The sequence below is a fragment of the Lolium rigidum genome, chromosome 7 (genome assembly GCF_022539505.1).
Source record: "Lolium rigidum isolate FL_2022 chromosome 7, APGP_CSIRO_Lrig_0.1, whole genome shotgun sequence".
Taxonomy (NCBI): Eukaryota; Viridiplantae; Streptophyta; class Magnoliopsida; order Poales; family Poaceae; genus Lolium; species Lolium rigidum.
In genome coordinates, this window is record NC_061514.1 from 159,375,500 (window position 1) to 159,386,999 (window position 11,500).

At 44.0% G+C, this 11,500-nt stretch overlaps 1 pseudogene; it reads right to left on the bottom strand.

Annotated features, from left to right (window-relative positions):
* Positions 1-6,829: 6,829 nt before the first annotated feature.
* Positions 6,830-10,112, bottom strand: LOC124669636 (annotated as a pseudogene).
* Positions 10,113-11,500: the final 1,388 nt, after the last annotated feature.

The following is an 11,500-nucleotide window of genomic DNA, read 5'->3' on the forward strand; positions in this document are numbered from 1 at the left end:
GTTTCTTGTTATTTTCATGGTATGTCTGATCCTGTTAACTGGATAAAGCTCTTGATTATATGCACTAATGTAGTTACTCAATCTGGCATATCCAGGCCTAATGGCAGTTTATGTTGTTGCTTGGGTTGTGTCATTTCACTTGGCACTTCAGTTTACTATAGTGCGAGCCAAATGTAGTGCAGTTATCATCCTTGTGAAGTCTATTTGGTCTTCGAGAGTAAGTCTATTTGGTATTCGCGATGTACCTTATGCACTCAGATCTCTTCATCTAAGTGCTAGTTAAATAATGCTGTTTGTGAATACACTATCTTGTAGTTTAAATCTGGTAATTCCTGCTTATGTGTGTCATGCCGTTGGTTTGTCATTTTACAACGGCAAGTGAAACGACCCAGTCTGCAGGGATCATCGTATTTGAGAACTTTTTAATTTTATGGTGTGAGTAGGGCTGCAAATTAGGGACACTTCTTTTGAGCTTCTGCTTATGCATAAGCCGGTTTATGGGTTTCGGTGGGGGGAAACTGTGGTGAGGAGAAGCTCCTAGAAACTGTCCCTGCTATTCTTTTGGGCTTCTAAAAATCTAGCTTCCGTACTATGTTGAGTTGTGTAATATCTGTAATGCCCTCGAATTTCATTACATGCTCATGGTAGCATACACAAGTGTCTAGAATTTCACAACAGATGATATTAGAAACTAAGCTAAGGTTCAGGGCAGTTCATATAACCAATACAAATCGAGCTGCTGAGGTGATAGTTTATGTATTATATTAACAACAGATGATATATGTAAGCAGTACAAACTATCCAGAGAACATTCGGAAATTCAATTCGGCACATGGGAGCATATGCTCCTGCCATCGGAAAAACATTTTGAAATATTCAAAAAAATCAAACAAAAAATTTCTCGCTTACGTATCAACATTTTATGTGCGCACATCAAGTCTTGCGAAAAACCGACATTTTTTGTGACTTGTGTGAAAAAGACAAATAAAACGTCTCGTACACAACCTTTTTTTACACAAAAATTTGTCTTTTTTACGGATGGCACTCAAAATATCGGTTTTCTGTGAAACCACTTTTTGAACATGTAGAATTTTAAGATGTATCAACTAAATTTTGTGTTCAAATTTTTCAACATTTTAAAAAAACATTTAAAACGAAGTTTAAAAACCGGGAGCATATGCTCCCGGGTGCCAAAACGCCACTCCCGAGAACATTTGACATCACAAATATTGTACGTAGTATTAACACAAATTCGAGCAGCTGATTGAAGCATCACTGCAAGGAATTCAAGAAATAAATAACACCTAGGAGGTCAGGGTCCAGCTGGTCGGGGACTCGGAGCTGGATGTCGCCGCTGCGTGTAGGAGGACCTCGACGCGGCCTTCTACGGGGCGGAGGTTGACTTCGCCGGTTGGGGACGATGGAGGCAGAGGTCACAGATGGGGAAGACTGGGATCCGGGGGTGCGTGGCGGCGGCGGTGTGCGCGTCACCGGCTGCTGTGTGTACGACGGCGGGGTGCGCGACGGCGGGGCGCGCAGCGATGGCGGTGTGCGCTTTGCCGGCGGTAGGGTTTGCGGCGGTGTGCGCGCGCGCGTTCGCGGGCAGAGGAGAACGGTATGTCTCTTTTCCTTGTTTTTTTTTTTTCTTTTCACTGCGGAACGAGCTGTGAATCTGGAGTCTGCCTGGGAGTGGCATTCCTGCAGTAAATATGAAGAAAACGGGGGGCAATTGTTATAGCGGTTCCGCAGAAGCTCCGGAAACGCTCCAGAAACTGGTCGAGAGCAGTTTCTGTGTGGAGACACGATTTGGGCTTCGCGGTGAGAGGAAACGGTCCAGAAATTATTCCTTCTTTTGGACTTCAGCTTCCTGGGACCTATAAGCTGGTCTAGAAGCTAAAAAGAAGTGGCCCTACTCATGTTGGAGCGAGTTAGACTTGCTCAGCTCTTACTATTAAAATTCGAGAGACCTCAGACTGAGTAGAGTTAAAGGTTGAACTCAGTTGCATGTTTCACCTTTGCATAAATGTTGATATGGTGGATTTGCCGGCGCCCGGCGCCGAACAAACAAAGAAGACCCACCATTGCATAAATGTAACATGTCTATTCCCTTAATTACAAATTAAGAAACAGTAAAATGGATCTAGCTAGGAGCTTTCTCAGCGTTTTGAAGTTCTGATCAGTCCGATCAAATAACTGAACGTCCCAGATCTTCTATCTCGTCTCTGTGCATTTTTTTACCGTGCCACGCCCCCGACTAGGCCGGCCCATCGTTTAGGGGCTTCTACTCCGAAAGTGGACCAGGAAGATCTCTGGTTAATTGGGCCAACTGGGCCTAGCGCGTGGAATGTGAAGAGGTAAGGTTTCCTGTCTTGGCTGTGCCTACCTCTTCGTTGCCTTCGTCAAAAACTCGCCGAGTGATGCGATGGGGCAGAGATGAGGCGACGGCGGCGACGGCGGCGACTGCGGTGAAGTGCCTCCCTATCGAAGGTTAGCTCTGCGGCGCCGCTTCGTCGGTATTCTCTCCTCCTGGATCTTATCTCCTCATCCACCTTCGACTTTCCCGACAGCTCACCATAAGTCCACACCGACTGGTCCATCACGAGGATCCACAACCTTAACGGATGGCATGGTGAGGGTGTTGTATACATTTTAGTTTCAATGTTTCTGCAGAGTATGGCGTGATTCTCCTCAGATCTTTCTTCCAGATTTGATTTTTGGATTCGATTTTTGATGATCTTAATTTGTTGTTTCTTTTTCTGTATGCTGGCACTCCTTCTCATCGCCAATCTTGGAACACTACCGCCTCCAGCCGCAGCCCGAGTCCGATTCAAAGTTCCCGATAAGGTAAGATTTCTTCCCCAATTCTGATGTATGCGTGATGTGCAAATCTTTGCATCCAATGTCGTCTTGGAAAAAAAAATTTACTGTTTATGTCATGTTCTGCATGAAAGATTTAGAATGCGAAAAGTCAATTATTTCAAGGTCGGTAGTTGTATGGCATCAAGGCATGATTGAGAGACTAAAGAGGGTGTTATCAGTTGTAGGCAGGAATATCTGCGCAACTATTTCTCCACTCTAAATCAGTATTCTGTAGCCTTCCAAGTGTGTTTTGTTTGGTCAATTATGTTTGCCAATTGTTTGTGCTACATTTCTGATTAGTTTATTATACAATATAGAAATTTAAATATCCATAATAAAAGGTTATTTTCTTGTTGGCAGGTTCATGTTTTTGTTTTAATACATCCATGGCAGGAATGACACAAGAGGGTTCCCAGTTTGATGTGAAGAATTATGAATTCATGACAACAAGATGACTTCGCTGATGTAAGTCATCTCTCTAACAATTCTCTTATCTCAGCTTCTGGAGCCTATCTGAAGCTTCTGTCTTGCTCTATATATTTCATACCATATCATAATTTTAATATGCAGGAACATAAACCAAGGTGAAAATGGGGAGCTTTCAATTTCGTATGATGAACTCTATGAGAGTTTTGATGACAGGAGTCTCCAAGAGAGCCTTTCTAGATACATCAACTCCTAAGACATTAGCCTTCTTAGACGCATCTACCTATTCCTTTCCACTATTTCACATTTTATTTCCCAGGCATCTTAGAAACACCAATACTTCTGTCAATTGTTTGTAGGACGAGAAATTACTATAATGGAGTTGGCAAAGAGGCTCTGAGCTGCGCTTACAAGTCATGAAGAAATTTCTGAAGTTGTGGAAGAGAAGCATCTTTCACAGGGGGAGAAATCAGCTAAATGGCAATACACTAATACTACAGGTAAGCCAATATCTCTTATAATCTGAATTAGAATAGACTATTTTTCATGTCTCATGTGCTTACTGAATTGTGCGTGAAGTTGTTTGTTTAGTAAGTTATTTTTTTTTTGCGATATAATTGTTTCAGCATGCTTGTGCAGTGTGAACATAAGTTACTATTTTGCCTTTTTCCAATAATCCTTGCAGTAGCAGGGGATGCATCTGTTTGGGGAGGAGTTTTTAGCAGCTTGAGGAGCTGCAAACCCATCATCTCAGCCTCTCTCTCTCTCTCTCTCTCTCTCTCTCTCTCTCTCTCTCTCTCTCTCTCACACACACACACACACACACACACACACACACACACACACCTCTGGCTGCCTCTCTCTCTTTCTCTGTCTCTATATATACATGTTCTCTTTTTCACTGGAAGATGATCTAAACTATCCACAAGGAAAAAAGGGTGCAAGTTGGAATATGATATTTGTTGTGACTGATATTAGAAATTTATTTTCTATGAGCAAGGATAACCTGGAGAAAATACAAGATGCCATGCATGAAATTAACAAGTAGTTGTCGTTTAAATCATATATCCAGTTACAAATGTTACTTTACCATTTTTTAGACTATTTAATTATGTTTGTCCTTATTTTCTGCGTTCTGAAATATAGCCGGTACAAAATAAAACTCATCTTTTACCTATGCCATAATTTGTAGCATTGATATACCAGATGGTGTGTGTGCTGCTTTTGGTAACCGTGGTTGGTAAATTGGTATCATGCTCATGTAGAATACTCTTTCTTTTGACCAAAGTCGTAGTTTGCAGCTCAATAAATAGAAACTTCCATTATTTACTGATTTGCTAGGGTGAATATTTTCTGGGAAAATATATGCTTTTCATCGTATATATCTTGTTTTCTATTCATCTTATTTATCTTGTTAGTTGTGGTTATGCGCTCGAAATAAATACTGCTATATTATGGGAACTGTTCTCTTTTTCCAAAACATATTACTGAGTTGTCAAGGCAATTGACAAATTTAGAAGGCCAGACAGGCCACGAGACAGAGTTAACATCCTAGGTGTGCATACAAGAAAATGGAATGATCTCAAATCTCCCCTACAGCATTCGAGGTGGTGCTGCTCTTTGACCGAACAACAATGTGGTATTTGGGCTTTCACAAAGGTGAGCCACTGAAACGAGAAGTGATAGTGGTGCATATATTATGTGCAATAGCATCACATTGTCGGTTTTGAGCAGCAGCATAAATACATGACTTAGCATCAATGGTCCGTCTGAACTGTGGTCGTAAAACCTCCGTATTTTCCTTTTAGAAGCAGTGTATGAAAATGATTTAGTTTGTTGACATCTAAGTGGTGCCTTTGTAATTTCATCTATATCTATTTTTCAGATTATTTTGCATATTCCATCATTATTATTTAAAATGGACGGGCGCGGCAACGCGCGCTTTTATGGTCTAGTACTGCTGATAACATCAATCAAGCTCAGGTTGTCTCACACTGAAGCTAAGTGGACTCGTCTAAACCTCGGCAAGTTAAATTAAATGTTATGCCTCGTTCTATGCTGATTGACATGTATACTGTGTTGGCTATGATTGGTGAAGCTATGAAGGATGGTCTTGCTTTGGCTAAAATGATGGTCTACAATGTGATTGCTGCTGAATTAGACTCGACGGAAGACCACTGATGCATATGTAGTGGTGCTGAAGTTTGGCTCACCGAACCAGCAACTATTTATGCTGAATGTATTGATTTTTCATCGCCATTGGTTCAGTTCTTTTCAATAATCAATTAAAGTGGCTCTTGTGCTAGCTAGGTCGTGTGCTAATTGGGACAATGAGCTCCTAGTTTCCTTGTAAGCCCTCTGACTAAACGATGTAATTTTTTTTGTTGATTTTATAAAGCTCGCAATAGAGTCGTGCTGAGAATTTCCCTAAAAGAAGAGTCAACGGTGGAACTATTAAAGTTGTTCCACAGTATAGCTTGTAATGCTCTCGATTTGATATGGAACTAGTTTCGAGCTAATTTCTTGTATAAAGAAAGATGGATAATCCCATCCGTATCGTATACTCCATGCGTCCCATAACTAATATACTGTGAGTATTAGATTTTTCTAAATTTTGATGTATGTAGACACAATATCTTTTATGGGGCGAAGGGAGCGGAATGGATAAATAAACCTTGCATATTTACTTAATTAAATCCAATTCACATTAGGCCTTGTTTGTTACTAGAGTTTTAGTGGGGATTAGCAGGGATAATTCGCTTGAAACTTTAAATCCTCACTTATTCTAAATGCACGTTTGGTGCTAGAGTATGAGCGAGTTTAATTCCCGCTTATCCCTATTTTTTCCCAAATTTTAAATCCCCAATAATCTACCCCACCTAGTGGATTGGGTGACACGAGAGGTTCACCCAATACTCTAGAGTATTATCCCTACTAATCCCCACTAAAACACTAGTATCAAACAAGACCTTATAAGGAATAAATTTCATCATTGACAAGCTAACAAACTATCTGATTTCCTTTTAGCATGTAATAGTTATTATTTATAATTATATTTTCTGAGCTGTCAAGCTAAATCAAGCAAGGGCACGTAATCTAACAAATTTCCTTTTTATTTTTAATATGTACCATAATTATTTTCAATAATTATATTATTTTGAGTCAAATGGAGCTAACTATTGTTGGGTTGAGATGAACTCATCTTGAATCTGTCTAGAGTTGAGATAAAAGAAACAAAGTCAATCTCGACCCGCTCACAAGTCTTGATATTTTGTTTGCAGCCATAATAACAAGTTGACAACTGGGATTTTTCAAAGATTAACATTCATCACATTTCATGTCCTAGAATTAAACATCCATCCATATTACAAGCAGGTCCCTCGCATAGTCGCATGGGCTGCTCAGAGACAAAGCCTGCTGGATCGGCCCAAGCAACAAACACGGATTCTAGCCCATGCAGCAGAAGGAAGCACGGCCGAGTGAGAGTGCACACGAAACCCACAGACAGAAACCACGAGCACCAGCTCTCGCTCCGGGCAACAGGCTAGAACATGGGCGGCGGCGGCGGCATGGCCCCGTTGGCGTTGGCGTTGGCGGCGTCGTGCGCGCTCCTTGCCTGGTGGCAGAGCTGGCGGAGCCTGGTGGGCACGTACCAGATGGCGAGTCGCGGGTGCGCGGCGAAGACGGCGTCGACGTCGAAGCCGTGGCCGGCGGCGATGTCGACGAGCGGCGCGTAGCATGCCTGCCTCCAGGCGCCGACGTTCTCGCCGCGGGCCTTGTACGCGCGGCGCAGCGCGTCGGAGGCCTCCTGGTCGAGGCAGTGCAGCGCGTAGCAGTGCACGTAGTGGCGCATCTTGGGCTTGTTGATGTAGCTCGCCCCCACCTTGCTCGCGTACCTGAACACCTGGTTCGTCACCTGCAACACCCACCCACCACCCACAAGTACACGAGTTAGCTTTTCATGGCGCGAGCGTCATGAGTTGCACAGTGAGCTCGGTGCGGCCTGACGCTGCGCCCATCCAATCACCCTGGAACCCGACCAGGCACCGAGCAGGCGAGAGCACGCACAGCGGCAGGCCAAGATCACATGGCTCGTACTACGTGGCAGGGGGAGGCGCCGGCGGGACCCCTCCTGCGCCTCCGTGTCATGAACGGCTGCACGCCTATCTGATGCTGAGCTAGGAGCCGGCCGACACGACAGCACACGGCGGCCAGGCTTTCAGAGCCTATGGATGACTGACACGTCGGAGGTCTTTTCCAGGCTTTGCACTCCGCGTTGGCGTGCGTGTAACACACAGACAGAGAAATGTTAATGGAATCTTTTCTAAGCCATCTTCAACGGGGTTAAATGGGATTAAATCGGACACTCAAAGTGGACGCTCAAAGTGGCCACACACATTCGTTTGCACGACCTAAATGATCAGCTCAAATGGTTGAATTCGACTGCGCCCCAAGCTGAAGCACTAGCAACGTTGCAGCTGCTTTTGGGCTAATTTTGCCACAGTCGAGCTTAACCTCGCAACATGTTATTTGCCACAAAAGTATAGTAAAAAATGAAGCCAAAAGTATGATTGTTGGAAGCAATGTTTCTAATTCTCAACTATTTTCAATCAGATCACGTCATAAAATTTCAGTTTCAAACCTAGTTGCAACTAAAATGAATGGCGATGCAATTGGATGAGAACTAACTTAGTCATCGGCTAGCAAAATCTATTGTTGGAATCCCATTGTTTCTTTGACACATCGGCTATACAGATAATAATGATTGTGGCGGCAACCCATGAGCTCTAAGTCAAACAAAGTGTAAACTGAAATCGCTTTTACGCTGCATACATTCACATATACAAGTTGGTAGAACATACGATAAACTTGTTGGATCTCTTTAACCCTAAGAATTTTGAATCTTCGTTGATATTTGGAGGAAAACCTTGAATTTTTGAAATCCTGGAACATGGGCGCTGCGGATCTACCATTGGATTAGACATTTTTGTTATTACTTTTCGAGTCCACAAGATTTCAGTTCTTATGATTTTTTTAATGTCCCTAAAAAATAGGATTTCAAAAGAAAAATCCCGCCATAGGAATGTAGACATCATGCATGAATTCTTCCTATATGCCATTTGCACACGATTTCAAAAGAAAAATTCTGCCATGTCCAACTATTGCAACAGAAAATCTTGTCCCATAAAAGTTCCATATGTTTCTTTTTTGTGCAATCAAGGTGCTAATTACTACTACTAGTAGGGCATGCCGTTATTACACTCGTCTATTTATTCTTATTCTATTTTCGCGAGTTGGAATTGTGCTCAAAGAATCCATAGTGTGTTGGGCTGAAGTATCAGTTTAATTGGTTTCCCTTTGGCTAACTAAAGTTTGCATGATGAAGCACAAACTAAATAAGCCCTCCTTAGTACATACTCCTATATATACAATCTACAAAGGCAGATGGGATCTTACACAGAAGTTGGGGTACACACGTTTTCCCGTAAAACCCTAATTAGCTTAGCGTTTTGTCATCGCAGTGTATGCTAAGAAGAACATATACTTCACTCAAATTGATATTAACACATGCAGATAAACAGATAAACGTGAAGCTGAGTGCAGAAATCTAAACTAACATGAAATCTTTGCTTGCAATCTCAAAAGAAATTTATGAGATGGCAGCACGCAGTACAAATGAGCAGAACTGTCAGTAATCAATATACTAGTTTGATGGAGTAGTCACGTTGAGCTGAGTAGCTGACATGCAGTTGCATTCAGATCCAGAGCAGTCACATATAGATATAACAATATGTATGTACATGCTCGTGTCGCGTGTAACATGAACTTGTGCGTATAGGTCCAAAATTACGCGTAGAGTAGGGTAGAGTGAGGAACAATGGTGAAATCATATGTACGTACCTTGGTTGGAGATTTGTGGCCATGCAGCTTGGCCATGGACTGCACCTGGAGCAGGAAGAGGCGGCACTGCTCGTAGAGATGGAACAGGTAGTCCAGCCCGTTCTTCTTGGCCCTCGCCACCTCCCCGGGCTCCGTCACCACGAACGGGTGCTCCCGCTGCCGCTCCCCTCAACGCCGCCGCCTCCGCCAGCCGACGACTCCGTTGACTCCGAGCGGCCGCCGCCGTCCTCGCGCTCGTCCTCCTGCATGTGGTCCAGCCGGAGCCCGTCCACCTTCTTCCTCCTTGCTTTCTTGGCCTTCCTCGCCACCGATCCATTCTTCAGCTTCTTGCCCGATAACATCATCCTGCCGGCGTCGTCCTCGCCGCTCGCCGCCCCATCCCGTTCGTTGGACAACACTGTTCGATCATGCGCTCAAACACAAGACCATCATTAAGAGTTTAAGACATGATTTATTTCTTCATTTTTGCATGGAGAAATGTGCATGGTTCTTGGATAGTAATCACCTTCTTGGGAGGCGCCGTCGATGGTGCTGCCGGACTGGTGACCGTGGTGTCGGCCCCCATGCAGTGCCATCAGGCGGCCGCGCTCTGCCCGCAGCGCGGCGCGCAGGCCGAACCGCTCGCCGATGAGCAGGTCCCAGCGGAACAGGCCGGCGAGCGCGGCCGTCATGTCGTCCAGCTCGCGGTCCGTCATGACCAGGAGCGTGCTGGCAGTGAACCCGAGCTCGGAGATCCGCGCAACCGTGGACCCGCGCACGCCGTACCCGGCCACGAGATCCTCCAGCTCCCTCGGCGAGTTCGCCGGAGGCAGCGCGGGAGTTTGAGGCATGGGCAGTGGAGGAGGAGGGGGCACGGCCGCCGGAGCCGGCGGGCCGAGGTCCCACCGGAATGGGTGCGCGGCGAGGAAGGCGTCGTGGGGATCCATGCACGACACGGGAACGAACGAGACGCTTCTCTTGTTTTTGGCGCTTATTCTCTTGCTTGTGTTTTGCCTTTGCCGTGGCCGTGCATCGCATCGGGGCTAGCTCGCCTTATATAAGCGGCCACTGTAGTGTTGGCTACCGCATGCATGCAACCGGTTGACTTGACAAATCCTACTGTTGCTTCGGATGGAAGCATATCTATCTGCATTTATGCAAGCTCTGTCGTTTGGCCAATGCTTGAAGCGAGCGAGCTATGGCTGCTGCTAGCTGCTGCCTCCGTGAAAACGACTAGTCCTGTAGAAAGCTGCGTCGCCTCGCTCGGGCGATTTGACACTGTAGATTCTAGCGCCTATTACGTGCTGGCACATAAAAAGAAGACACCGTAAACCTAATAATACACCAGCAGCACACTGTGTAGTCCTATCACGGCGTGCGTGCATGCACCACTGTGCACGTCGCAAAGCTCTTCAAAAAGATCTCCGTCTTTTGCTGCTTTCCTCTGCAAACATTGTCCTATTCGAGATTCTACCTATAGTTGTGATCCAGAAAACTGAAACCCGTTATTACTCTAGTTTTGCGAAATGTATCTGAATTTTGCAGGGAAACAGTGATTTATTTTAGCTAGGGACAACACACACATGTTCTACGGAAAAATGGGTGAGATACAAGCCGGCATGATTCAGATAGCAAAAGAATCTTAAATACTCAATGTGCTATGATGCCAAGTTCGACTTTAACCCAAGACTATGAAACCATTCACATAAAACTTGAGAAACTCAAGGTTCAGGCATAACCAGCTTGTAGACAATGCCATTATTGCTTCACTTGCGAGAGCTCGTTTGACATACATCATTTCGTGACAGAATATATTGAGATTGCATAGCCAACGGGTTTGGTTGTCATGGATTTGAAACCATCATTTTGATTGGAAAACCCCGCCAATGTGTATGGTGCCTGTAATTAAGTTCTCCTCCCCAATTCTATCATTTTTCTGATCATTTCATAAAGCCTTGTGGAAGCCAAACATGATTTTTCAGAATGGAATTTCAAATTGGACAAATGAAAAGATAGAATCAATGTCCTTTCATTTCATTTATTATTTGCTAAACAACCTTTCATTGTTTTTACAGAAGTTTTCTACTATTTTTTGTACATAATACACAGTGGAATATTATTTTTTCTGATTTTATAGGTTTGCATCCATAGTAATCCATGCATACATAATTTTTGAAACTATGTTCTTCTATATTCAAAGATCCTAAACACATTAACGTTTGAGGTGAGGCTTTGTGTTCGGACTTCCAAGGTTTATTAAATTTGTGAAACGATTAATGGTTGTGAAGAATGCTATATAATAATGCCTCGTTTGGAACAAAGGATCTTCATAGTG